General features: G+C 46.1%; 1 protein-coding gene across 2 annotated transcripts in view; it reads left to right on the top strand.

Moving 5' to 3' along the window:
* TET3 (tet methylcytosine dioxygenase 3) overlaps positions 1–27,434 on the top strand; it is a 90,980-nt gene that overhangs the window by 14,181 nt on the left and 49,365 nt on the right. The window lies entirely within an intron of this gene.

Genomic DNA, 27,434 nt, shown 5'->3' on the forward strand with positions numbered 1-27,434 from the left:
GATTGGATAAAAATAAAGGGTCTCCTCTGGTGATCCCTTAATCTCCCACTGTGTGTGTAGCAGCAGCTGAGGGGGAGGGGCAGCGGGGGTGTGGGCGGCCAATGAATTCTCAGGCCTGTGTGGGTTTTGTTTGGATTCTTTTTGCTTTCTCAGCTGGATGGTTTGGGTGCAGTTGGGGTTTGGTTCGTTGAACTATCTTTTTTTTTTTTTTTTTTAAGACATGCAACCCACTCCCCACCCCTGCCTCTGGAAATCTCTCGAGAATGTCCCTGGCACTGTTGGTTTGCATCCAATCTGCAGAAATCCCGGAGGGGGGGGGCGGTAAGGGGGGGGGGAATTGCGCTCCTGAGTCTGAAGCTGATAGGGTGTCATTAGTCATGCTGCTGTCACCATGGAGATGGCTGGAGAGGAGAGGAGGTGGTGGGGGTGAGGATATTTTGGGTAGGGTGGGGGCTGATGCAACATCATGACTGGGAATCCGGTGTCTGCTGTTACTCTGTGTGCTGGGTGTCTGGGGGACTGGAAAGGGAGTGTTCCCAGGTGCGTGGGAAGCAGAGAAGGGGGCACTGAGCTTCTCTGTGTGGTTGTCTGGGGGGAGGAGGGGGGAGCTGGGGTATTTGGGACAGGGGAGGAGAGTCTGGTGGGGTATTGGCCATTACTAGGAAACCATGGATATTCCTTCCAGGTTGTCAAGGATCAGATCTGTAGGTTTCCTTGGGCTTTACCCCTGTTTTTAGGGCTGGGAACCCGCTGTGAGTTTGGGATTACTCAGCAGTATCCTCTGCTGGCCCAGGGTGGAGAAAACAGAACGGGAGGTAGCTCCCTGTGGCTGCCTGTCAAGTCCAAGAGCAGAGAGGCTGGGAAGGAGTGTGGGGATGGGTGGGCTAGAGCAGGCTGGATGGGACACTTCCTAGCAGGGAGGAAGCCCATTCCTGCCTCTGTCTCAGCCCCACCTTCTCTCTCAGCCCCAGGAATCTTTGGGGAGCTGGGGGAGCCTGGGTGCTTGGGTAGCAGGTGGGTGAATTGCTAGTGTCCCCAGATGCTCTTAGTCTCTCCTCCCTGGAAATCCTCCTCCTGCTTCCTGGGAAAGCTGTGGGAAGCTCCGCGGAGGTGCTGGAAGTGGCACCCTGCCGCCTTACTGCCTGGGTGGGGATGCTGGCAGGGAAGGGCACTGCTTCCCCCACGTGGGATGAGGGCTCCTGGGCAGGGCTGCAAGGTGGATCAGGAGGCCAAGGTGGTTCCCTGGCCTCATCCCAAGGAACTTGGCGCAAGGAAGTGCTCGGGGGAGGGCGTGAATGAATTTGTTTCTGGAACAGCTTCTGGGGGAGGGAGAAGAGCCAGGTGGCATCAGCTCCCCTGGAGAGCTGGGCATACTTTAAGGCTAGAGTAGTGGGCAATCACCTGGGATGAGACTGGGAGGCCCCGAGGCAAGTGGTTGGTAGTGGCCATAGTGTGGGTGGGGAGGAGAGTGCTGTGAGCTCACCTCACTCCGTGGGCTCTCCAAGCTCGTTTTCATGCTCTTCTCTGGAGCAGAGCCCCTAGGTTCCACCTTCACTTCCTCCGTTTGCCTCCCACTGCTGACAAGGGGAGTTGTAGTCACCACATGAGCTTTTGCAGAGCTGTGGGCATGGAGATCATGTCATGGACCTGTCCTGCCCCCAGCCTGGGGAAAGCAGGGCGAGGGGGTGAGGACAGATGGGTTCAGGGAGGGGGAAGCCCCCTCTCTCCTCTCTATCTCCAGCCTTGCCAGTCGGAGCTTCCCTCTGCTGAGAGAAAGGACTGCTGGCAGGTCTGTACACTTCTGAAAGCACCCCCTTCTGCTGTAGCGATGGCTCTCCTGGCAGATCTGCTTCTCCAGCCCTTTCCACATGTATTCTCGTTTCTGCCCACCTGCATTCTGCTGGTCTGGGTTGGAAGCTCCCACCCTAATACCCCAGCCTTTAGTGTTGCTGACCTGTGGCAGAGGCTACCTGAAAATCCAGAGGAAGCCTCCCAACAAGTCTTCTTCCCCCTTCTCAGCGTAAGGCCTGAGCTAGCTGAGTTTTTTAAAGCTCTGAGGTTATGTCTATGCTTGTCTTTATTGTTGAGTTGTCTGAGAATCAGAGCCTTCTCTCAGCCCTGCTCAGGCACTGCCAGCAAGCACTCAGGTCTGATCCTCCTATTCCTGGTGCCACCTTCCTCTCATATCAGGTTTTCTTGGGTGGCCAGCCATTTGGGTACAGTGTCCCATATGCCCTGGATGAGGCGGTTTTGCTACATCCTCTTCCATTATCAGGTTGTGGTATAAGAAGATGTGTTTGGTATGTGAACTCATTCTAAGATCAGGCCAAGACTCTGGGACACAGGACAAAGAAGGTGTCACAGTCTGTGTTCCAGTGAGACAGGTACAGGATGAGTAAATCCAATGGGTGGATGGTGTCCAGCAACTAATGGGAACAGGCATATTTGCTGTCTGAGTCCTGCAGGATTTCAGGAATATCCACACTATGTGGTTGTGTATAGAGCCCAGCTCAGGCAGAGCTGAACTTGATAAGTGAAAGTTGTCATTTTACTGTCTAGTGTGTTACATGCGTGCCTGTGATATCCCAAGGAACATGCCATAGCACACACCATGGCTGTCGCCTCCTTGGCAACCTACACCGGAGTGAGTGCCCAGTGCCGAGAGAACCAGGCAGCCTGCTTTTGGGCTCCCACGCTGCTCCCATGCTCTGCTCCATGGGAACCCTTGACGGGCTGAGGATGTCTAGAAACTATTTTGGGACTGTGCTCAGGATCTCTGACTTCTGTCTCTCCTTTTGACCACTGCAGAAATGCCCCATTTTCAAGGATCTGTAATCCTTGACTTTCCACACACTGTGGGTCACTCCCACTAGTTCTCTCTTGCCTGCTTTTCCTGCTCTCCAGCCCTTTGCCGAGGGTCCAGGAGAAGCCCCTCCTCTCTGAGGTACGTTTGCAAGCAGGAGTGAACTTGGGGAGCACGTCAGGCTAGAGCCGGAAAGGTACCAGCAGGAGGTTTTCAGAAGTAAGTTTGCAGATGGAGAGAGAAGGCTTCTGCAGTGAGTTAGGTCTCAGAGCTCAGTTCTGCCTCCTTGGTGGCCCCACCCCTTCTTGAATGTCATGGGAGAGGGAGAGAACTATGCAGGATGGACAGGTGAGTGAACTGAGGGAGAGCCTTCCTGTGCATGATGGTGCAGGGGCTAGGGGGCTGCCCTTGGGGACCACCGTGTTGGCTGCTACAGCTCTCTTGCTGGGCTCCCACCAGCTGCAGATGGACGTTTCTGCAAGAAATGGGCTTTGTGGTCTTGCCAAGTTCCCTCCCATGCCCCGGAGGCTGTAGCAAATGGTTTGGCTGGCTGGGGTGGGGACAGGGAGGGTGTGTGGGGGCTTTAGTTTGGCTCAGCTCTTTGGTCTCCCAATCCTCTCAAGTCTTCTCTTTCCCACCCCTGACCTCTTGGGCTTTTGGCCTCATTTCCTCTCACACCCAGGCATCTGGCAGTCAGCTGAGGACTCCCCCTTGTTCCCAGCATCTCTGCAGCTCTGAGAAGGAGATGGTTTCCTTGTGGTCTGGTTTAGGAAGCCTTTAGGCAAACAGGACAGGGATGGTTTGGAAGATTAAAATCTGTAGGTTATTTTGCTGTCCGGGCTGTGCCCCATCCCCATCCACTTTATTTCCCTTTGTCTTTCAACATTTACTGAGCATTTACCATGTTCCAGGTACAGTACTAAGTCCTGAAAAAAAAAGAGAAATCACTATTATTTGATTCTTACAAAGCCAGTGGCAGTAAGAGACATTGACTACCTAAAATCATAACTCTAAGTGGGAAAACCAGCATTGGCAGTTTTTGTTTTTCATGCAGTGAATGCTTTTGATCTTAACTCTGTTTGGGATTATGAACTTGTGCATGGCAGACCAAACCCCTCGCCCCAGATACACCCAGCTCTTTACATTTGCTTCTTGCTGGCTCAGCGAACGAACCTCAGGGATTTCGAAGGAAGAATCAACATGCCAATCTTGTTTTCAATAAGTTAGAGTTCCTGGGATCTCACAATAACAGATTAGGGTAGTGGGGTTAGAAATGGACTAGCTAGGAAGAGAGTTAATTTTGAAAGGAAAGTGTTGGTTTAAGATGTGTTATGTTTGAGACTCAGGTAAAGCTGGATGGAAGTACTGTGCCTGGGTATTTTACCTTGGCCCTGAAGTTGCCTTTGACTCATTAAGAGTGTGGATCCTGTAGTCCTTACTGCTTCAGGGGACTCTGCAAGACCCACTGGCTTAGACGAGGAGGGCAAGAAGCACGGTTGTCAGTTTCTTTCCTCCCTATTTCCTACTCTACTCTTACTCTTGTGTTCTGTCACTAGCCATGGTAAGGTCACTTAATGTCCGTGGACTTCAGTTTTCTCTGCAATGTAAAGGAGTTAGTTTTTCTTCCAAAGTTGGTTTTTCTCAAACTAAATCTGGGGAAGGATCAGCTTTTTTTTTTTTTTTTTTCCAATTTCCAAAACATTGTAAAACCAAGACATAACCCCACTTCATACAGCTGGTTCACAGCTTGTAGCACATGTGGCTGACCTTGGGTGTTGAGCACCATCAGTGCTGGTCTATGAGCCATGCAGTGCAGCGAGTCCAGTGATCATGCTCCTGGATGTCGTAGTAGCTTCAAATTCCTGTTACAATTTCTAAAGGCTTCCCCTTGGTTCTTGTATTTCTGTTGTGGGGAACTGGTGATAAATAGTTCCAGGGCCATACCCCGAACAGCACTGCTTTGGAACTTTGCTTCTGGGAGAGCACAGGGTCTCTGTTTGATGCCTCCGCACTCTTTGGGGACCTGACTTCCCCACTCTTCTGTACCCTCCATCTGGGGACAGAGCCATTACTTGGAAGAATACAGATCTTTCTGTTCCAGAGGTTTTCTTGGAATGTCCCAAAAGATTTACATGCATCTCAGCTTCTGTAGATAAGGGTGCTTCCTGCCTTTCCTTTCATCTCTGCAAGACTGAGAGCCTGATGGAGAAGTGTCAGAACCCATGACATATCGGAAGGGGCAGGACTCTGTGTGTGTGAACAGTGTGACCTGGAGGAAGAGAGCAGTGAAGGGTGAGGCCAGGTCTCCTTTAGATGCTGGTGTGGACTTGAGACCTGCAAAAGACTCAAGCTCCGTTGCCACAAGCAGGGCACCTTGAATTTTGAGCTTTTCCCGTTCAATGGCTCTTAACAACCTAGAGGTGTAGCCCCTTTCAAATAGGGGCTGATCACAAACTGCCCTGATTTCTGTAAAGACAGACATCCCAATATTTTTGACTGCATGAGTTTGGGCATCTTCCTCCTACTTCCTCCTGCTGAGGATTTTTGGACTTTTTGTTTGAGATGCTAAATTTTGGAAAAAACATAAAAATACTAATTTCCTTCTACCTGAGCTTCCTCGTCCTAGAGGAGAATGGGGAAGGATCTAAGGTCTTGCCATAAAAATATTCCTTAAGAGGCAAGCATCCCAAGGATAGGAAGATTAGGGTCTGAGCAAATCCTGGTTACCTCTGTGGCCTGGAACTCTTATGCCCTGGGTGCTTAAGTAATTGGATTTCTCAACCCTGCCTCCAAGCGTTTTTCACAAGTAATCCTAAACTCATGGGCTTTGCAAAGGAGACAAAGGTGTTGAAAGGGTTTGCAACTTCCCTGAGTCAGCTCCTGAGCTCTGTGCCCTGTTGACTGAGTTCTTCTGCTTTGCCTCCTCTGCAGCATCCACTGCCTCCCCTAAAACTCCCCATCCCTGGGAGTCTGTTTTTCTAGCCTGCAGGCCTTGGTTCCGAGCCCTGTGCAGCAGATGGAATTTACAGAAGGAGTAGTTGCCTGCCAGTCTACCTTCCCTGTACCTCAGGGAGGTTCCATCTCTGACTCCTGCTGGCCAGTCTGCAGAAGGGGGAAGAGGCAGGGAGGCTAGTAATTCCTGTCAGAGGCAGAGAGCGAGGCCCTGGAAGGGGTTCTGAGCTGAGAACTCTTTCTGGATCCCCAGGCCAACTCCTTCTGCTGTACCTTCTCCCTTGGGCCAAGTCATTTCTGTTCTGGCGTGAACAAGTTCAGACTGGGGTGCGGAGGGCACCTTCTCACTGCGCCAGGTCCTGCTGGACCCGGGGAAGTGAGACTGTGCCTTCACAATGTGTACCATTGTTGCCCTACAGCCTTAGCTCCAGGGGAGGAAGCAGAAATGGATTTTCAGTGGAGCACTAGAGGTGGTGCCCAAAAGATGCCCACCCTGTTTTTCCTGGCACTGTGGACCCCTCTCTCTTCTACTGTCCTCTCCATCCTAGGACACTCTTCGTGGCATCAGCCCCTTGGGCTTTGAGCTCAGCTCTAAGTCCTAGGCTGAGCAGAGAGAGCCTTGGAGAGCATGCTTTGTAAAGCATGGGCCAAGGACTCCTTGTGTCAGAATCATCTAGGGAGCTTATAAAATGTTGTGGGGCTGCCTGGCCAATATAGTTACCTGCTGGGGTCAAACTCGTGGGCTCCTATTGCACAGGAAGAGTGGACACAGGATGTGAGTGGCATGGGGGCTCCAGATAGTAGTGCTAGAAGCTCTGAGCGGGGTGGGCCATGTGGCAACCCCCTCCTCAGTGGCTCTGCCACTTGTGCCTGAGCCAGGTCCTACCTGATGGCTGAGCTATATGCTGACCTCTACTCTGTGGCCTTTCCTCCCACTATTATTCCTCCTTGGTTTCCTGCTTTTCAGCTGTGGGTTCCCAGAGGTGTCATTTGGACCTTGGGTAGTATTTAGGGTTTAGCTCTGGGGTTGTGTGGTTGGAGTGGCATGCATCCTGGAGTGGTACTGGCAAGTGGTCCAGAGCAGTCTGAACATCCTGGCTAGGAGCCAGAACCCAGGGTTCTGTGTCCAGCCCCTGGGAAGCCCCTCCCCTCATTTTCTAGATGCTACCTCCTCCTTGTGAGGCCATTGCTCCCCACTGGGTCTCTGCTTGAGGGATGGGGGAAGCGAGATGTAGAGGAGGACCTGGTTAGGTGCCAGGGCAATTTAGCCCTAAACACTCCCCACCTAAAAGCTCCCACCCCCACAGCTCCCACCACGACGGACAGGAGCCGTGCTTCAACTTGCCCAGAGAGTTTCCAGTGGCCAGTCCTTCTGGTTCAACTAGTTTAGTGGTTCTCAGCCCCCACTGCATGTTAGAATCATCTGAGAAGTTTTTAGAAAGGAAAATATCAATGCCTGGGCCCCAGACCCAGAGAGTCTGATGTCATTGGCCTGGAATAGAGCCGAGGCCCCACCATTTTTTAAAGTTCCCCAGGTGATTTGAATGTGCAGTCAAGGTTAAGCATAGCTTCCTTATCCAGTTTGGCTCTCCCTGTGTCTCCCATACCCCTGGGTAGCCCTGGACTGTTTTCTCATCCATGCTAATTTTAGTGATAATCAACACAGAGTCTGGGAAAATTAAGACAGACATGTCAGTCAGAATGGTCGATTGAGTGATCTGTTCCATGAGTTCATAGTTATTGAAACCAGCATATTAGAGAGAAACTCTGTACAGATGATAGAAGCTGAGTTTTCTTCCCTGTTTTTAATTTTTAAAAACTTTTCTAATTGAAATATACCATACACACAGAAAAAACCCATTGTGCACAGCTTGGTGAATTTTCACAGAGTATGTAACACCTGTGTAACCAGCACGTGGATCAAGAAATGGGTATCTTTGCCGCATTCCCATTGCCTGGAATTCCTGTGGCATTTGGACAAAGTCAGGTCAGGTCATTGTATAGCACTGTGTGCTGGGTCTGAGCCTGGAGGGCTTCATCTTGGCCTCCCCAGGAATACCTTTCAATACCTGTCCATATCTGTGTTGGTGCTCCTGAAGCTGGTGGGGTTCACTGTGATAGGGAACAGGGCAGGGGAACCCTTCAAGCCCCATCCCTATGTCACCTTCTTCCTTTCCACCTTTAGTTCCTTTTCCTCCTGGGCCTTTAGGTGTGCCAGTCCCCAATGTTGGGTAAATCCCGAAATCTATATCCTTTTATGGCTTTTTTTCCCTCTGGTTTTTGATTATACATGTAATACATGTTTGGAAAAATTAGAAAAAGGAAATAGAAAGGGAAGGAATGGGAGGACCTTGCTCATAACTTCACAGTCCAGTTAACCGCTGTAAACTGGGTATCTATCCCCTAGAATAGACTTTATTCTTTACATACTATCTTCCTGTTTTGTGTTATTTCTAAAAATGGAGTCGTGCTACATTATAGCCCATTTCACCTACATAATAACTAGCTGACATGCTGTTTATTGAGCATTTACCATGTGTGGGACAGGCACATGGGACAAAGTTCATAGTTCTCCTCTTTAGTTCCCAGGACAACTCTGAGGTAGGTGGTGGTAGCCCCACCTTGCAGATAAGGAAACTGAAATTCAGGCCAGGAACTTGACAAAGGGCTGATGTTTCACAAGGAATGGAGCTGAATTTGGGGCCAAGGATGTCAGACTTCAGAGACTATGGCCTCCCTCCTAGGACTGTCTTTCCATGTTAAATTCATTTGCCAAATATTTATTGAGTAGATTGAGTATACACGTTAAGCATATTGTAAACTCATATATTCATGGATTGTTCTAGGACCTCACTCTAGTTCCATTGAATTATTTGTCTGACCCTGCGTCAGTATTTTATTGTTTTAATTATAGTTTTTAAAAAACATTGTGGTTAAAAAAATGCTTCTTCCACAATATATTTTTTGCCTTTTTGGGGGGGGGGGAAAGAGGGGCATTTCTTTCTCCAAATAAGCTTATATACAACTTGTTAAAATCTGTGAAAAATGTTGGATTTTTCTCATTGGAGTCACATAGAACTTATAGATTATTTGGGGGAGAATGGACAGCTTTATAACGAGTCTTCCCATCTAGGGAAAAGGAAGTGTATCTTTCCATTTATTCTAGTCTTTTTGCGTGTCCTTCAGAGTTTTACAGTTTTCTTATATGGGTCTTACACATTTCTTTTTAAGCTTATTCCCAGGCACGTTTTAGCTGCTCCTGTTGTTGCTGCTGTTGTGAATGGGAACTTTCTGTTACAATTTTTAACCCATCTTTGTGGGCATATTGGAAATGCTTCTGATTTTTGTTAGCTGCTCTGTGCTCTGTCTCTGACACTCCTCTGTCCCCTCTCCCTCAAGTCCCCATAGTGCATTGTTTCTACCTCTGTAGCAATACTGTAGTGCCTGGGTATGAGTTCCTAGTAGTGAGGTGCTCATCTGATCCAATTTCATGTCTCTGGTACCTGGCACAAAGCCTAGCATGCCGTAAGTCCTTTCAGTAAATGCTCGTGGAATCAAATTGATGGAGAGACGGGGAGCTTCACCTCTTCAAAGTGTGACATCCTGGGCTAAGGAGAGGAGCAGAATCTAAAGCAGTCCTGGCTTCAGTCCTGGAGACTGTGTTCCTGATAACAGATGGGGCATCCACCCGGTCCCCACAGGAAAAAGAAGGACCTGGGCTATTTTCCCACATGCAGATACCAGGGAGGAGCCATCTGAGTCCACACCTTATAATTACCTTGGGACCCACAGCCCACTTGTCATTAACCCCCATTAGTACTAACCAGTAGGGAGAACTGCTTTCTTCTTTCCCAAACACCTGAAGGGAGCACAAAACAAACTTATTTGCAAGCTATCTTTGGGGATGAGGATTTGTCAAAGCTGGAAGCAGAGCTTGTACAGACTGCTGGTGAAATTAGCTCCACATCTCTATGCCTGTCAGTCGTCTTCCTCAGTGTAGCATCTCTCTTCTTCCCTGTAATTTTCTCCTCCAGAATTTGTGGTCCTCCCACCCCCCGTGTTTCCTAGGCGAAGTTTATTCCTATTGGTGTGCTAATCCTTCTTATGGTGTTTGCACATTAAGCTTTTGTTTGTAATTGGAAAACGAAAGGCACTGTTTCTTGATGGAGCTGTCTAGGGCATGCTGTTCCACATGCCCCCTTGGTGGTCTTTTCATCCTCAGGTCCACGGTCTCTGCTGCCTCGAGAGCTAGGATAGATGTGGAGGTGTCTGCCAGCATAGGAAGGCTGGGTTCACCAGGACCCATGAACAAGGGACCCCTCACCCCTGAGGCATGGGGCTGCAGACTTGGAGACGGGAATTCCTGCTGTTGCTAAGCAGGGCTCAGGATTCTGCCTGTCGACCTGCATAAAAAGAAGGTGGGGCGGGGGATGTGAGCCTTGTCCCAGTCCCTCTGTAACGGCTGTGCGTCTGGTTCCATGTGTCGACCACAGCGCTGAACTGTTATTCATTCAGCCAGTGGTCTGTGCTGGCCCTCCCCTTCCCGCTCACTCATCTCCCAAGCTTGAGGCGGCAGAGGAGATAGAAACGCTTCTCTGGCTCTTTTGCTAGTTTGTTTTAATACCCTGGAAACAGTGGAACACAGGGTACGCCCAAGAAATGTTGGGACTCAGGGAGGGAGATGGAAGTACTGCTTTGGGGGCCCCCACTCCTTCCCTTCTGTATCTTACTGCATCTCCCAGTGCCCACCTGGGGCGCATGAGCTTCTGCGTGCCAGGTGGCCCCAGGGCTGAGAGGGGCCTCTCCTGGCAGCCATGGCCGTATCTCTGCCAATTCTGGAGGAACCGCCTTCTCAGGGTGCCAAACAGAAACTCTGACAGATGGACCTCCAAGAACCCATGGAGTTGTTCCAAATGCCTTCTCCCAGAGCAGAGCGCATTCCGGCAGTGAGGCTGCGGTACCGGGCTGCTCAGGGCTGTGGCTCACCTGTTGGACAATGCCTGTTCCTAGCCCTGCCTCTCCTGTACACATGCTGCCATCTTTCAAAGAGCAGAGGCACTGACAACTGACTGATCAAACCTGTGCGTGCACTCAAGAGTGAGAAAGAGGCTGCTGTCCCCTGCCAGCCTCTAAGATCCTTAGTTCACCCAGTTTCTGAACAAGTTGGGGCTTTCCCCTTGTCTGTGCTCACTCTCACCCCTATAGAGTCATTGGAGGGGGTGTCCTCAAAGGGTGGCTCAGGGACTACCTGTATCAGAGTTCTCTCCATAGTCAGACAGGGTTGATGTCTGGAGGTGGGTCCTGGGCATCAGCATCTGTGGCCAGCTTTTTACAGGTGGGTCCTATGTCCACTGGAGTTTGAAAACTGCTGATCTGTGGACTAATGTGACAGAAGGGGCTCTGTTTATTTGGAGCTCTCAATACTAGGTCAGGCCTAAAAAGACATGCCTTTAAGTGCTGTGATGGTTTATGAAAAGGTCAGAGGTTATGCAAACATTTGTGAAAACACAGGGGAGACTACTAAAAGCTGTTACACTTCACATATGATCAAGCTCTAGGAAGTAGTGGAATCTTTTTTGCCATTCTCTCTTACAAAGAATAGAAATTCATTGCAAAAAAGGCAGAAAGTTCTGGTAAACAGAGAAAATTTTTAAATCCAGAATTTTTCCATTCAGAACTCTTGTTAATATTTTGGTCTTTCTAGAACAATCATTTTTTTCGTTTTAAATGTCTTTATCGATTCCCCCCTGTTATCAATATAATAGTTTATGAAAAAGTATTTCCAAGTGGTATGAAGTGTTTTGACTTAAATCTTTTATTGCTATGTTTAATCGTAATCTGCATTTTTTATTTGTGATGTGATGTGAATATGTATTTTATTTCTTTTGCCTATTTTTCTTTTGTGTGGTTTTTCTTATGAATTTGTAAGAGAGCTTTATATATTAGTGGTATTAACTCTTTATCATACTTTGACAGATATTAAAAATTTCTCTTAATTTTTTAATGTTTTGGTTTGGTCTTATTTTGCCAGACTTTTTTTCTTACATGTTTGTATGATCAAATCTAGGGCCGGCCTGTGGCTCACTCGGGAGAGTGCGGTGCTGGTATCATCAAATCTAGCTCCAGTAGTTAATCAGTTATTTATTTATTTTTCTTCTTTTGGTTGTGCCAGACAGAACAGGCACAGCTTTTGCAAATTTTCAGAGGTGTTGAAGAGAGGTTAGGCAGGTATAAGTCAAACCAATGCCCTTGCATTTGAATGTTCATCCAGATAACCAGGGAATCTTACTACAATGCATTTTTCTAATGGGATTTTTTATTTTACTTTTTACATCAACAGATGAAACTATGTATTTACTGTGCACAACAATGCATTTTTTAATTCAGCAGATCTGGGCTGAGGCCTGAGATTGTGTGAATGTTAGAAATCACCTGAGATTTCTAACATACTCTCAGGTGATGCTGATGTTGCTGGTCTTTAGACCACAATTTGAGTAGTAAGGGGCCAGAAGTTTCCAAACCTGGCTGATCATCAGAGGTACCTGAGGAGAATTTGTCAGGCTGTGGGACTGAGTCCCAGCATGGCCACACCTGGTTGGGTGACTCAGATACAATGGCTTAGCCCCTCCGTGTCCCTGAAATCCTTGTCTGTACAATGGAGGAGATAGTACTTACCTCATAGGGATCTGGGAGAATGAAAGAATAAAAGATGAACTACTTGGCCTAGTACCCCTTTTTGGAGGGTAGTTCTCTGAGAGATGTCTTCTCTGGTGATTGATATTTTCAATATTTCTACCTCTTCTTGGATAAATTTTCCTAGAAAATTTTTTTCATTCATATTTTCATAGTTTTTAGTAAAGCAATTCATATTCGCTGATACTGGTTATATTCCTTTTCACATTTCTGTGATTGTTTTTTTTCTTTTCAAAATAACTGGTCTTGTCAGAGGTTTGTTTATTTTATTGGTCACTTGGAGAGCCTTCTCTTGGATTCATTTGTAAATGCCGCTACGTTTTGTTTTCTGATTAATCAGCTATTTCTGTCTTTATCTGTACTGAGTCATTTTTTCCTAGCTTTCTTTGTATTTTCTAGCTTCTTGAATGGAAACCTTGATTTATTTTCCTTCTTATTTAGCAAAAGTGTTTGTGGAAACATGAATTTTTCTGTTAATATGAGGGGTCTTCAAGAAGTTATTATAGGGCTGGCCAGTTAGCTCAGTTGGTTAGAGTGTGGTGTTGTAACACCAAGTTCGAAGGTTTGGATCCCCTGCACCGGCCAGCCACCAAAAAAAAAAAAAAATTTATGGAAGGATTCATATTATCTTTTAATTCTGTTTTTCCACAAACTTTTTGAAGTACCTTCATAGATATTGTTGTTATTGATATTAATATCCTCAAATCTGTTGTTATGGTTTTGATTTCCTTTTTTTTCCTTGACGCTAGAGTTATTTAGGAGACTTGCTTAGGATTTCCAGATGTTGTGTTCCTTTTGGTTAGAGAGGGCTTGAAGGCCGCCCTTCCAGGGCTCTGCTGCTTGGCAGTCCAGGCTCTGAGTCTGTGCTCCACGTGGGCCTGTGTGTGTGCGTGGCTGGAGCTTCAAGTTAGCCCCGGTTTGCGCATGACGAGGGCAAGGGCTGTCTGTGCCCTGTGCGTATAGAAGGAAGGGGTCCTCGGAGGAGAGTGGGTGGGACCTGTTCCCAGGCTCTCTGCTTCTCCTGACAGCCTTATCCCCGCAGGACACAGCCCCTTTCTCACTTGCCCGCTGTTCTGCAGTTCTTGTCCAGTGCCTGGGTGGTATCTGGAGCTCACTATCCCTCTGTATTGGAAGAGCTGGGGTCTGGTGGAAAGGGGAGGGACTTAAGCCAGAGATCCTGAGTTCTGGAGCCTTCTTGCTGCCACTGAAAGCCATTTGACAGTGAGCACTAGCTTCATCCTCTTTCCTGTTCCTCATCTGTAAAATGCAGAGAATGTTACCTTTTCTCAGAAACTGGAAGAGCCTTTGAGATCATCTAGTAATATCACTCCTTTTAAAAACTTTTTTTATTTTGGCATAATTTCAGAGTTTCAGAAAAGTTGCAGGAATAGTACAAAGAAGTCTCTTCACTCAGATTCCCACGTTAACATTTTATTACATTTGCTTTATTCTTTTCTATCTCTTCTCTGTAATTTTTATTTGAGCCATTTGAAAGTAAGTAGCAAACACGATGTCCTTTACTTCTAAATACTTGAGTGTGGATTTTCTAAAATCACATCAATAACCATAGAGTGATGATCAAAACCAGGAAGTTAATGTGGATACAGCATCACTAGCTAATCTACAGGTCTTATTCAAATTTTGCCAATTGTCACAACCTCTTTTTGTGGAAGAGACCAGATCACATGCTGTATTTAGTGGTCAGGTTTTGGTGGGGGATGTGGGGGGGTACATCTCTTTTAATCTGGAGCAGATTCGCAGTTTTTCCTGATATTTTTAAAGAATTTTTTTAAGAGCAGATGAAGAATTTGAAGCCTAGATAGGTAAACTGACTTGCCTAGGTCTTACAGCAAGACAATCATATAAGGTCTGGGGCCAAGAATCTGGTCTCCGCTAAAGCTGACTCCCTGTGCTCCCAGGTGAACACATAGCTCCCAGGTCTGTGTCACCAGCCAAGTCCTCAGGCAGACAGGTGGGGCAGGGCCAGCTCCCCAAGGAGCTGCCTTCTCTTGCTCTTCCCATTTGCCCCTCTGTCTTTGCAATGCCAAGCCACAGCACCCTGTCCCACCCCTTCCCTGGCTGGTTTGGTGTTGGCCTGGGATCAAGGCCGTACATAGCTGGGGGAGAGAGGGATTTTAAAACCGGTCCAGCCACTGCCTCTCCCTGAGAACAAGGCTGAGGAACAAGGACCACTGCCTTGGGTGGGGCACAGCTGCTGCTCTCTGAGGAGTAACACCTTAGGTTGGGGGTGTGGATTTTAAAACAACTCTCCCTTCCCCCACTAGCAACTTTGGGGTCAGTGGTTGGGACTTCTTCATCTCCAGCCAGGAGATGGGGCTGGGATGTGGCCCAACTGAGATATGTTCTGAGGTTGGGCCAGAGTGAGCAGGACTCCTGCCCCCCTACCCTCTGTCCTCCATGTAGTGGAATACCCATGAGGTTGGGAATGGTCATTTACATTACAAGGGCAATATTTAACAGGTAATTGACTGTTAGGTTATCTTGCAGTAGCAGAACCCCCTTGTATTGTGCGTATTAAAAACATGATTTTTTTTTTCAACAAATATTGGCATTTAGCTTTTTTTTTTTTTTTTTTTTTTTTTTTTTTTTTTTTAAAGATGACCGGTAAGGGGATCTTAACCCTTGACTTGGTGTTGTGAGCACCATGCTCAGCCAGTGAGCGAACCGGCCATCCGTATATGGGATCCGAACCCGGGGCCTTGGTGTTATCAGCACCGCACTCTCCCGAGTGAGCCACGGGCCGGCCCGGCATTTAGCTTTTTAAGGGCACACATATTGCTTAATATACATTGGCTCCCTTATTTTTATTTTACTGAATGTCTTGCAAACTCCCCCCACCCCAAGTTTTTTTTCTTAAAGGGCCTTTGAAACAAGGTGCATTTCATGACTGTTGACTGTGACTCTACCCAGCCAATCAGCTGGTTTTACATCAAGGGTTCTTGGTTTTGGAGTCCCCTAACCTATGCATTTTCAGAGTTCATCTCTCCCTTCCTCAGCCCAGAGCTCAGGGCCTCCCCAGCTAGCTCTCTTCTCAGAGGAGTTGCCACCACCCCCACCGTCCCAAGGGGCACTGCCCTTCAGAGTCCGGCAGTGAAGTGGGGGGTGCTCTCCTGTCCTTCTTTGACAGAAAAGGAACCACCACTGCTTTCCCTGAGATAGGACCCTCCAGTTTTCACTTTCACTTGTAACCCAACGGGGAAATAAAAGGAGAGGGAGTTACAAAGAAGAGATTTTCATTGATATTCCTGTCATTGCTCTGTCCCTTTCCCTCCACCTTTGATTTCCCTAGCTCAGCTCTCCCCTTCTTGAGCAAGTGTTCAGTTTCTGCTTTTGTCTTAAAGCATCTTACAGAGGCAGAAATGAAGGTTTTCTCTAAGTGTTTTTTTCAATTACAATTTTATTGAAATATAATTCATATAACATACAATGTACCCATTTAAAGTGTAAAGTTCAGTGATTTTAGTATATTCAGAGTTGTGCAACCAATATCACTATTTCATAAAAATTTTCCCCGAAGAAACCCTGTACCAAATAGCACTCACCCTCCTTTTGTTCCCTCCAATCTCCTCAGCTCCTAGCAACCACTAATCTACTACTTTTCTCTATGGATTTGCCTAATCTGGACATTTCTTATAAATGGAATGATACAGTATGTGACCTTTTGTCTCTGACTTTTTTACCACTTAGCACAGTGTTTTGAAGCTTCATCCATATTGTAGCATGTGTCAATATTTCATTCCTTTTCATAGCTGCATAATTTTCCATCGTGTGCATTGTTTATCCACTCATCAGTTGACAGACATGTGGCTTACTTCACTTTTTGGTTTTTATGGAAAATTCTGCTATGAACATTTGTGTACAGTTTTGCAAGACACCTTTTATGGATTATTTGTGTCTTTATTATTGAGTTGTAAGAGTTTTTTAATACAGATACAAGTTCCTCATCAAATGCATGATTTGCAAATTTTTCTCCATAGTCTGAATTTTTTTCACTTTCTTAATGGTGTCCTTTGGAGCTCAGAAGTTTTTAATTTTGATCAAATCTGGTTTATCTTTTGTTCTCTTGTTACTTGCTCTTTTGGTGTCACATCTAAGAAACCATTGCCTAAGTGAGGGTGATCAACATTTATACCTGTGTTTTCTTTTAGGAGTTTTATAGTTTTAGTTCTTACTGGTCAATGGTCTTTGATCCATTTTGAGTGAATTTTGTATATGGTGTGAGGCAGGGGTTCAAATTCATTCTGCTGCATGTGGCTAATCAGTTGTCCCAATACCATTTGTTGAAAAGGACTATTCTTTTCACCTTGAATTGTCTTGGTGCACTCCAAAGGTTTTTGAGATGTTTATACCAAATGAGATAGCTAGATTTGTCATTACAGCTTTTTTATTCGTTATTTGCATGAATTGGCTGGTGTTAACATTTAAAGGATGGGGCTGGCCAGTTAGCTCAGTTGATTAGAGCTCAGACTTATAACACCAAGGTCACAGGTTCATATCCTTGTACCAGTCAGCCACCAAAAAAAATTTTTAAATGATGTAAATCAGTGCTCTTCATAATTTCTGGTGAAGGACTAGGTTTTTAAAATTTTTAATTCATCTTGGACCAATAATTTTGTAAAATACAATAAAAATGAATCACTAGAAAAATGATCATGTGCTTAGATGCATGACAATGTCAAGTTGTGATACAACTTTCTAATGTTAACACTTTTTCTCAGGTTTTGTACTTACCTTGTCATGGGCTGATGGAGACTACAGAACAGCATGGTCCATCTGTTCCGCTTAGAGTAACACTAGTAGCCAGGATCCTGCTGGACAGGCTCAATCTGCTTGTCTCTTGCTGAGCATCTCTTAGACCAGTGTTTCTCAAACTGGCCCTTGAGGACTCATCAGTGTCAGCTGCGGCACTGGAACAGCAGATACTGCTGCTGCTACTACTCCCCCTCCAATCAGGGAAGGGGTGGTTGTCCCTAAAGTCTTACTAGAGACATAGCTTCTAAATTGTCACCCAAATAAGATGAAACCCTTGTTCTAATGTGAGTGAAATCCTACCCGTTGTTATCAAGGTTGTGACCTACAGCCGTTGGGGCAAGTAGAGCCCATCCATTCAGCCCTGTCTCAGTGCTGAGTTTTCATTCCTGCCCTCAGGGGAATCATAAACCCAAACAGACATGGGAGGAGGAAGAAAGAAACTATCCCAACAGTCAGTATGTGCCATGGGAATGTAGCAAAATGTGAGAGAACCTAGAGATTCAACCTCAGAGGCTCTATGTATGCTGTATACCTAGTAGGGAAACCAATGTAGGTCTTAAAAAAAAAAAAAAATTCTTGAAAAACTTCCCATTAACAATATGGGAATGCTTATGATATAGTAAGGGAAGAAATTAGCATATTAAAAAAAAACACTGGGTATACTCAATGATCACAATTTCGTACATTAAGTGTATGTTGCATAGTGGAGGGAAAAGAAAAAGGTACCAAATGTAAACTAGGTAAACTGTGGTCATCTCTGGGTAGTGGGAGTACTATATTGTTTCTACCTCATTATTTTCCACTTTATAGTGAAAAGAACCTCCTGTTCTCCCATTCCTCTCAGCAACTTCTACTGAACTGTTCTTTTTCTTCCTTATTATTTTCATATGACCTGTCTTTATTCTCTGGGGTCATCCACCAGGGTTTTCCCTGGTTCTGTAATGAGTTTATAGAATGCCTTTGATATCCTGTCAGTAACTACATAAAAGGCAGCTTCACTTGGAGATAAATTCACAGTTAATATCAGTTTTCATTGCTTCTATTACATATTCAAAGCCACAGAGTATATAACATAGGTTTATGCTACCACACACATTTTAGTGACAGTCGTACAGTATAAGGTCCTAAAGAAACTTATCTTTGAATGAAATCTAAGACAAATTTAAGCATCTAAAAGCCCCTGTCCATGAGGCAAGGACTCCACTCCTTCACCACTTTATCTCCAGTGCCTAAAAATGATGCTGAATATATATTTGTTGGAGGGATAAATGAATGAATACGTAAGTATTTGCACTCATATGTGAAAGGTATGATTGATGTAATGTGCTGATAATATCAGTAGGTGAAATTTTATAATTCTGTGGGGCTCCCACACCTATTTTCACTTTTTTGAAACTACCTTCCTTTTGGCATTTGCATGCATTGTTTTACATAGTTGAAATCATATAGTTGAAATCATAACCTTCAAACAGTATGGTATTCTGCTATTTTTACTTCTTATTTCATCCAGCTTTTCCCTTTGGTGTTTATAATTAAGGATTTTGATGAGCGTATAATATTCCATTGAGTTGTATCATAGTTTACCAAACCATTCCCCCACATACTGAGTTTCAGTTTCCACTAATGTGTAAAAAGATTTTTTTAATGTAAATTTAGAAACTTAAGGTCCTAGGAGCAGCACTATTCGATGCAAGGGTCTTTATTGCCCTTGATACATACATGTATTCATTCATTTGCCTATTTATTTGCTTATCTATTTGTCTATTTATTTTTGCTGTTTGAACCAAAAGGGAAGATTGAAGTCATGAATTAGAGGGCACCCTGGCTTGGGAGTTGGGGGACATGGGTTCTTGGCCTAGAGATTAAATTCGAATAGCATGCTGGGGTGAAGGCAGGGATGTGGTGGCCAGTCAGGGACCCTCCTACTGTAGTTGTCCCCATGAGAGATAAATGAGGAAAAAACTGAAAGAAGGCAGATCTGAAGTGGTCTGAAGAGGAGCAACTGGCAGGACTACGGTTTGCTTGCATATGGAAACATGAAAAGGAGGACATCAAAGGTGTTGCAAGGTTTGAGCCAGGATGCCTAGGACAATGGCTTTTAACATGAATTTTAAAAAAGGGATGTCCAGAGGAGGAGCTGCTGGAAAAAGGGGGCAAGTGCTGATTTAGGTTTTAATAGTGAAAACATGTCTAGTAGCTGGAGATCAGTGGAGGAAGGAGGAAGCTTTTGTGTTCCTGGTGCAGGCTGATCTGTGGGCCTTCGGTGGAGGGTGGTTGAGGTTTCCAAGGGGAGAGTGAAGATCAGAGGGGCAAGGGTGGGAGTGTAGAGAGCAGCTCTGTTGAGGGATGGAGGAAAAGGAAAATAGAGGAGGACTGAGATACAGCAGGTTCACAAAAACCTTGGGAGGGAGGTGTGGGGCTGGACAGGTGGGTGGGTGGTCTAGAGGGACGAGGACTCCCACAGCTGGCTCATCACCCCTGACCCTCAGGGAGCAGAGAATGGTTGAGGAGGGGCCAAGTTTCCTTTCCCTTTTTCTCCAGCATTGCAGACAGGACTTTCAGGTGAACATACAAGACCCAAATTACTGGCATCTTTTCAGTTTTCTGGGCTAACAGACCAGCAGTGGCTTCAGATAACTGAGATGTGTTGTTACTTTTATCCTGGAGTTGAGGTTTAGGATAAAGAGAATTTAGTTGCACTCCCTAATTTCCTGCCTTCTGGACAGCAGCAGGCTTCCCTAAACGGCAGGTACCCCACTTTCCCATTTCTTAGTCCACTGTGTGAACTTGGTCTTGTGGCTGAGAGGTGGATGTTCCACTGCCAAAAATTAATTTTCCTCCAGATTTTTGAGTGGTTGCTTAAAGATTAATTTCTTTGAATGAAAAAATTGTCTTCTTGAGTCATTGAGAAAGGAATGCGTGGGGGCACACTCATTTGACAGGGGTTCTAGTGAGAGGGTGAAATCCATTACTAATTGAGCCCTTCCTGCAAATGTGGGAGCCCATTCTCCATGGGAGTGGTTAGAACCCTGGCAGCTGGGAGGTCGTGGGCATCCACTACTGATGGATGTCAGATCTGACTTTTCCACTCTCCAATGTTGAACCTTGGAGTATGGTAGTTGTCCTCTCTGTGTCTCATTTGCTCACCCCCTAAAGTGGGTGTTGAGTTGTAGGAAGAATTGAAAAGGTTACATTTGAACATAGAAGTGCTTCCTTGATCCAGAGTTGGCACCAGCACCCAGATCCCTTAGGTGCTATCTCCTCCTTCTCCAACCCTGGCCCCTCTGACACACCTGAACTGCCAGTGGGTTTTGAGGGATTTGGGGCCCCTTTGGGGAAATTGCATGAGGCCATTGGCCAAGGACTGGCTCTCTGTCAGGGGACTGTGGTGTTAGCAGTGTTTGCTTTCTCATTTCCTTAGCCTTTTAGACTTGGGGCAGGCGGTGGGTGGTGAGAAGTGGGGCTGAGCCGCCAGGTGGGCGGGGCTGTGGGCATGCCCCGCCTCGCTGGGAACTGAGGGGCCGCTGTGGCCGTGGGACGTGCACCGCGTGGCTCGGGCCATGGCCCCAGCGGCCGCTGGAGGGGTGTGTGTGTGCGTGTGTGTGCGTGTGCGTGCGCGTTAGGGGAGCCGGGGCTCTTGCTGAGTCTGGCCGAGGAGCCGCCTCCGCGTCATGACCTGGTTCCTGAGTGCTGGCGGCTTCGGAGGCAGCTGCTGCTGCTCTTCGCCAGGCCTCTGATGTGGTCGGGCTCGATTTCCTCGCCTCTGGCCCGGCCGCCGACGACTGCTGGAGGCAGGGGCTTCCGTCGGGAGAGCTGGATCCCACTCCTTGGCCGCGGCCCCCGAGGCTGGCGGGGGAGCCCGCAGAGCGGCCGCGCTCGCTCGCTCGCCCTCGCCCCGTCCCGCCGCTGCTTGTGAGGGGTGAGCTGCGCAAGGGGCGGCTCTGCGTGGATCGGAGTGGCCGGGCTTTAGTTTGGAGTTCTGGTCCAAGTTCAGGCTCTGCACCGCACCTCACCCAGACTCGATCATCCCCTTCCAAGAAGGCTCCTCATCGTTTAGAGTTTTTCTCAGTTTTCTTGTCTTCTGCCTGTGTGTGATCTGTGTGTTGTCACGCAAGCAACTCTCTAGCAACAGAACTAGCGCGGAAAACCCCACAAATTCCTCTCCCTGACGCTCCCTTCTCGTCTTGTTCACAGGCAAACATAGTTTGTACAAAGTTTCAGGTGTGTTGCAGGTGCTTTATTCCTAAATCCCTTTCCCTCTAAATAAACATGAAATACCTAAAATACATTTTAGAGACTATGAGCAAGAAAATATACCCATTCTCTACCGCCCAGGGGTAAGCACTGCGTATTTCCCCTTGGTGTTTTGTATGTGCACAGGCGTGCATTGCTCATGGAACTGAATTGTTAAGTTGGACAATATTTTAAATCCTGGGTTTTTTTTCCCATTTCAAATAGTTTTCGCTTCCCCATCATAAAAACCCTCAGAAAGCATCCAGTTAATGAGTACAAGTCCATTCGTGTTTCATTTTTTTCATTTAACACATTTCCCTGTGTTTTTATGTACTTATTCGTTATCATTTAAAGCAGCTGTACATGTACTGATGAAATATTATTTAATTTCTTTTACATAGTAATTGAAACATAGTTGACCTAGTGTTTTGTATGTGTTAAACAGATAAAGCATCATAATAAACTCATGTGAACTCCCTACCTAAGTTAACTAGAATATTGCTAACAACACTGAAACTACCTGGATGTTTCCCCCCAATCCTATCCCCTTTCTTCACCTCCAGAGGTAACTGTTACCTTGAATTTTGTGTTTGTCATTCCCTTGCTTTTTAAAGTTTTCATTATATACATTTGTATTCCTATACAGTATATTTAATTTCACTTATTCGTTTGACCTTTTCAGAATCAGCAGAACATATGTGGTCTTTCCAGGCTTGCTTTTTTTTTTTTTTTCAAACCTACAGTGTAGTCTCTGAGATTCATTCATGTTCCTGTGGTTCATTCATTTGTGTTGCTGTATGTAGTGTTTTGTTGTCCATTCTATGGTTCCTTGGTACTTAGAACATTTCCACAATTTGATTTTTTTATGAGTAAGGCTGCTATGAACATTTATATACATGTCTCCTAATGCATGTGTACAGAGTTTCTCTAGGAGTGGAATTGCAGGGTCATAGGGTATGTATATGTCCATCATTAAAAGAGTGTCACAAACCTCTTCAAAATGGTTATGTTTTGCCTTCCTGCCAGTGATGTATAAGAAAAAATTACTGCTAAACCCTATTGGCACTTGGTATTAAGCTAAAATACTCTGGTACTATTATAAGTGCTCTTTGTATATTTATTTAATCCTTATAACAACCTTGTGAGGTAGGTACTGTTATTAATCATCCCTGATTTACACATGAGGAAATGGAGACATGGAGAAATTAACTTGCTTAAGGTCACCCAGCTAGTAAGTGGTAGGAGCAATATTTGAACTAAATATTCTTCTCTTAAATCCTATAAAATGAAATCTCACTGTGGTCTTAATTTGTACTTATCTGATTACTAACAAAGGTGAATATTTATTCATATGTTCCCCATTTTCTTTTCATGAAGAAAAAAATATAACATTTTAAAACCAGTCCCCTATTGTCAAGGCACTCAAGTTGTTTATAATTCCTTACCATTAGTGCTTCAGAGAAAATCTTTGGCACGTGTGACTTTTTTTTTATTTCTTCTATTTTCTTATTTATTTTTATATTTCCTGAAGTGAGATTTAAGAGTACTTAGTAGTTAAAAATGGCTATGTTCCTCTGTATTGCTGTCTAATCTTGGGAATGTTACTTAACCTCCCTGTGTTCAGTGTCCTCGTGTATGCTCTCTGCCTTGGAGTTTGTGATGATTAAATGAGATAAATGAATGTATAATGATTAGCATGATGCTCAGCCTATCATATGGGTGTTCTGTCAGAATTATGTAGAAACTGTTCCTGGTTTCTCCTTTTCCTTTCTTCCTCGAAGCCACATTAATTACTGTTAGGTCAGAGGGCATGAACAAAGTCCTGTGTTTCTGCCAGATATGATAACCTCAGTGAATTAGGCCCATTTCAGCTTTTTGCTGATCACTGAATGATCTGCTATATCTCTATATTTAGTAGTAGGGAAAAAAATTAGATTTTAAAATGTTTTACTGATGTCTACATAGTAACAACAAGAACCACTACCTCCCCTCCCCTCAAACAAGAACACTCTCTGCCAACACAAGATAGTCTCAGAAAGTTACACATAACCCTCCTGGATTTGCCATCTGCAGAGAGGGCCAGTTTGGATGTGGAGAGTGCAGACATAGGACAGGGTTAGCCAAAGAGCATATGTGCACACACATATATACCCTCTTTGCAAAAACAGGCAGACGTGCACATCCTCTGCAAGAGTTCCCTTAAAAGTCTCTCTCTACACTTGTGATTGGTTTCGTCAATAAATCCCAGAGGAGAGAATCCTCTTACGAGATGAATAATTGATCAACTCTAGACAGAACCTGCCATAAATACAACCTACGTGCTATTAGCGGGAGTGGGGCCATCTGTTTGGGAGAGGGGTGGAAGGAATTGGCCTCGTGTTAAGGTGGATGCTGAACACTAGGACTGAGGAAAAAGGGTGGGACTGGAAGGTTCAACACCTTGAACAGTTGCTGGTGGAACTGAGGAGCTGACTAGTAGTGTGTGGGGCTGGGAAAGCACTGGCGAGATTCACTGACTGGCTGAGTGGGGAGCAGCCACCACTAGCTTGGAGTCCTATGGGGATTCGCTCCTGGAGAATCTGCTGTAGAGAAGGGGCCCCTGGCCTTTGAGGAGGTTGACTACAGACGTGTTCATTCTGGCTGAAAACACCTTCTTGGACATGTTTCTTCTAACATGATGTGTAACTGCTGATGGTCAGTAAAACAGCCTCTGGACTCTGTTCCTCTTCTAATCTCCCCTTTCTTAGAGGCCCTAAGAACTTATGGCCAATGAGGACTTTGCTCTTTCAATATGATATTCTTTATCCACCCTCCTCCCTTCTCTTTTCCTTTAATAAAGAATTGCTGATCTGGTTTCAGTTGGTTGATACTCTGAGAGTCAGGAAAGACTTGGGAAACCTGGTGTCATTTCTGCACCTCTCACTCTGGTCTTGACCGAATGAGGTGTTTGGGGCGTGGAGTTCCACACATTTCCAGCCTTGCCTGGCATTCGGGGGGACTCCAGAACCCCTCAGGTGGGAGGGATGGCTGCTGTTTTTGAATACTGGCAGGTGTCTGGGGGACCAGCTGTGGGGATTTGGGAGCCTATGAAGGGAGCTAACAGTAGGGGGAGGCAGGTGGGAGTCCTGAGTGGGCAGGGTGCAGGGTCAGATTCCAGTAGAGGCTCCTAGCCCCCTGGAGGAAGACGTGGAGTCTTCTGAAGGTGAGAGTTGTGACTGGGGGTGACAATGCCATATTCATACATCAACTCTTTACGAAGCGGGGTGAAGTGTCTAGTCTCTTCTTGGATTTGAGGAGGATATTTCTGTGTCTGAGTAACATTTATTACCTCTCCATCTTCCGGTAACAAATCCCTGCACCCCTTGACGATGGGAGCACACCCCCACACTGGGGAAGAGCTAGCCTGGTTGGGCTAGGGCTCTCTAGTGATGTTATGAGGCAAGAAAGAAGCCTTATAGGGGTTGAGTGTGAGGGTCCCAGAGAGAGCAGGGAGGGGTTTTGCACCTGAAGTTGGCTGTAAGAAGGCAGCACCAGCACCTTTGGTGACCTCTCTCTGAAAGACAGATTTTGGTGGGGAGAGGCACTGTTCTGAGGTTCACTGCTGGGTTCCCAAGTCCTTTGTGGCAAAGCTATTCTTGATGGCATCCATCAGCCTTTGCAAACTCTCTATCATGCGTGCATTGTGAAGAGCACCATAATAGCAGAGAGATCGCTGACTCTGCCTAGAGCTTCCACGGGTCGTCTTTCAAAGTACAGGGGTGATGAGGCTTGTACAGCAAGGTCCTTTGGGAGGAAGAAATGGCAGATCTTTTTGAACATGTCCTGGGGAGTTTGCTAGGTTCTGAAGGTGTGACAGAAGACTTGTTCCTAGGAGCTTATATGCTCATGAACAGATCCCTAACACAGTGTGGCTGTGCATGGTGACTGTGGACTCTGGTACCAGCTCTGCGGTGGGCAGGATTGGTCAAGGACGACTTACCAGGAAGGGGTTGACTCTGTCCTTGTCTCACCCACTACATTTAATCAATTACCTCCATAACCTGTGTCTCTGCTAGTGCCTCATTTCAGGCCTTGGTCACTGATCTGTGTGGTTGCATTAGTCTCCTAAGTGGTCTTTGAGTCACTAGCCTTGAACTCTGCAGTCTGTGCTCCGCAGGGACACCTATGTGCCCCCCACCCCCGCTGAAATGTAAGTCTCCTCTCTGTTGTGTTGATGCTGTGGTCCACACACCTACTTCCCCCACTTTATGATCAAGATGCACTTAACAGCTTATTCTGTGCCTTTGCATATACTATTCCTTCCATCTATAATTCTTCCTTTTTCCCCCTCTCTCAAAATACCTGCCTATTTTTCAAGCTTATCCCAATGGTTACATTGAAATGAAACCTTACTAATCACCCACAAGCCCACCTGCCCAGACAGAATTGACACCTCCTCCCGTTGCCCCCACAGGCTCAGGAATGTGCTGCTTTTACAGCACCGGTATGCTTTAGGGCATTTGTTTATAGGCCTGTTTCTCCCCTTTCATCTTATAAACTTCTTGAGGTTCCTGAAACATAGAGTCTGGTCTATTGTTGGGTAATAAATGACCCCAAAATTCAGTAGCATAAAACAGCAATCATTATGTTCATGGTTTCTGTCAATTAGGAAGTCAGCAATGACACAGCGTGGGTAGCTTGTCTCTGTTCCTTGATATTTAGGGTCTCAGTTGGGAAGGCTTAAAAGCTGGAGGTCAGTTGACTACTGCGCTGGAATCCTCCAAGGACTCCCTCACCTACACTTTTGGCAGTTGATGGCAGCTGTTGGCTGGGACATCAGCTAGGAGTACTGGCTGAGTCTTGAATGTGTCCTCTCTACGTGGCTTGGGCTTCCTCACAGCATGGTGGCCAGGCTCCAAGAGTGAGTGTCCCAAAAGAACCAGGTAGATGCTGTACTGCTTTTTGTGACAGTATAACACAGATATAGCTTTGAAAGTCATGTTGTGTCACTTCCACCATTGTCACAAGCCCATCCAGACTGAAGGAGAGAGAACACAGACCCTATCTCTCCATGGGAGAAGTGCCAAAGTCATACAGCATGTGGGATGGAGGGACTATAATAGCTGTTTTTGGAAAACACAGTCTGCACGCATACTGAGTACTTGATGCATACAAATGTCACTCTTAAAATCTGAGGTTGAAGGCAGGGTGGAATATGAGGAAGTGTGATGATGTTGGTGGCTGGGAGTCTCAAGGGGAGGGGAGGTGTATTCAGCAACAAGAGATTGTAGGGTGGAGAAAGTGTGTGTGTGTGTGTGTGTGTGTTTAGTGGGGAAGGGGGCTTGGGGGTACAAAGAGTTGTTTAAGGGAGCATCTGTCAGGTGGGACAATTAAAAAGTGCATACACAGAAACAGGCCCAGGTTACAAGAGCAGGAATAGAAAGGAAGGAGATAGAATAGGGAGACAGTTCACATTTAGAATTATTTGGAGCTGATGGCTAGGCACATTTGGAAGAACATGGGTAACGTTTGGGTTGGGAACATTGGTGAGTGCAAAAATAGGAAAGTTGGAAAAGGAGCTACTGGAGGTGGGGAGGGAGAGTTCCATTCCGTTTTAGGCAGGCAGACTCTCTGTGGGCTTGTAGTATGTTCCAGGGGTTGGAGCTAGCTGGAGGCCAGTTGAGAAGTACAGACAGAAAGCAGACATTTAGGACATCCTCATGGCAGTGTTTGCTAGAGCCCAGAGGGGAATGAGAATTGAGAAGTGTGGAGGGCTTTAGAGTTGGAGCATGTCTGAGCTGGGATTTTGAAAGGGCCTAGGGCTGGCAGGTTAACTCAGTTGTTTAGAGTGCAGCCTTGTAACACCGAGGTCATGGGTGCAGATTGCTGAACTGGCCAGCCGCCAAAAAAACCCAAAAAACAAAAAGGAGGAGTGGGCCTAAACTGGCCTCCATCCTCCTCCAGCATAGTCCTGCTTCCCGGCCAGTAATTGCCAAGTTAC

The sequence above is a fragment of the Cynocephalus volans genome, chromosome 14, assembly GCF_027409185.1.
Source record: "Cynocephalus volans isolate mCynVol1 chromosome 14, mCynVol1.pri, whole genome shotgun sequence".
In the NCBI taxonomy this organism is placed as follows: Eukaryota; Metazoa; Chordata; class Mammalia; order Dermoptera; family Cynocephalidae; genus Cynocephalus; species Cynocephalus volans.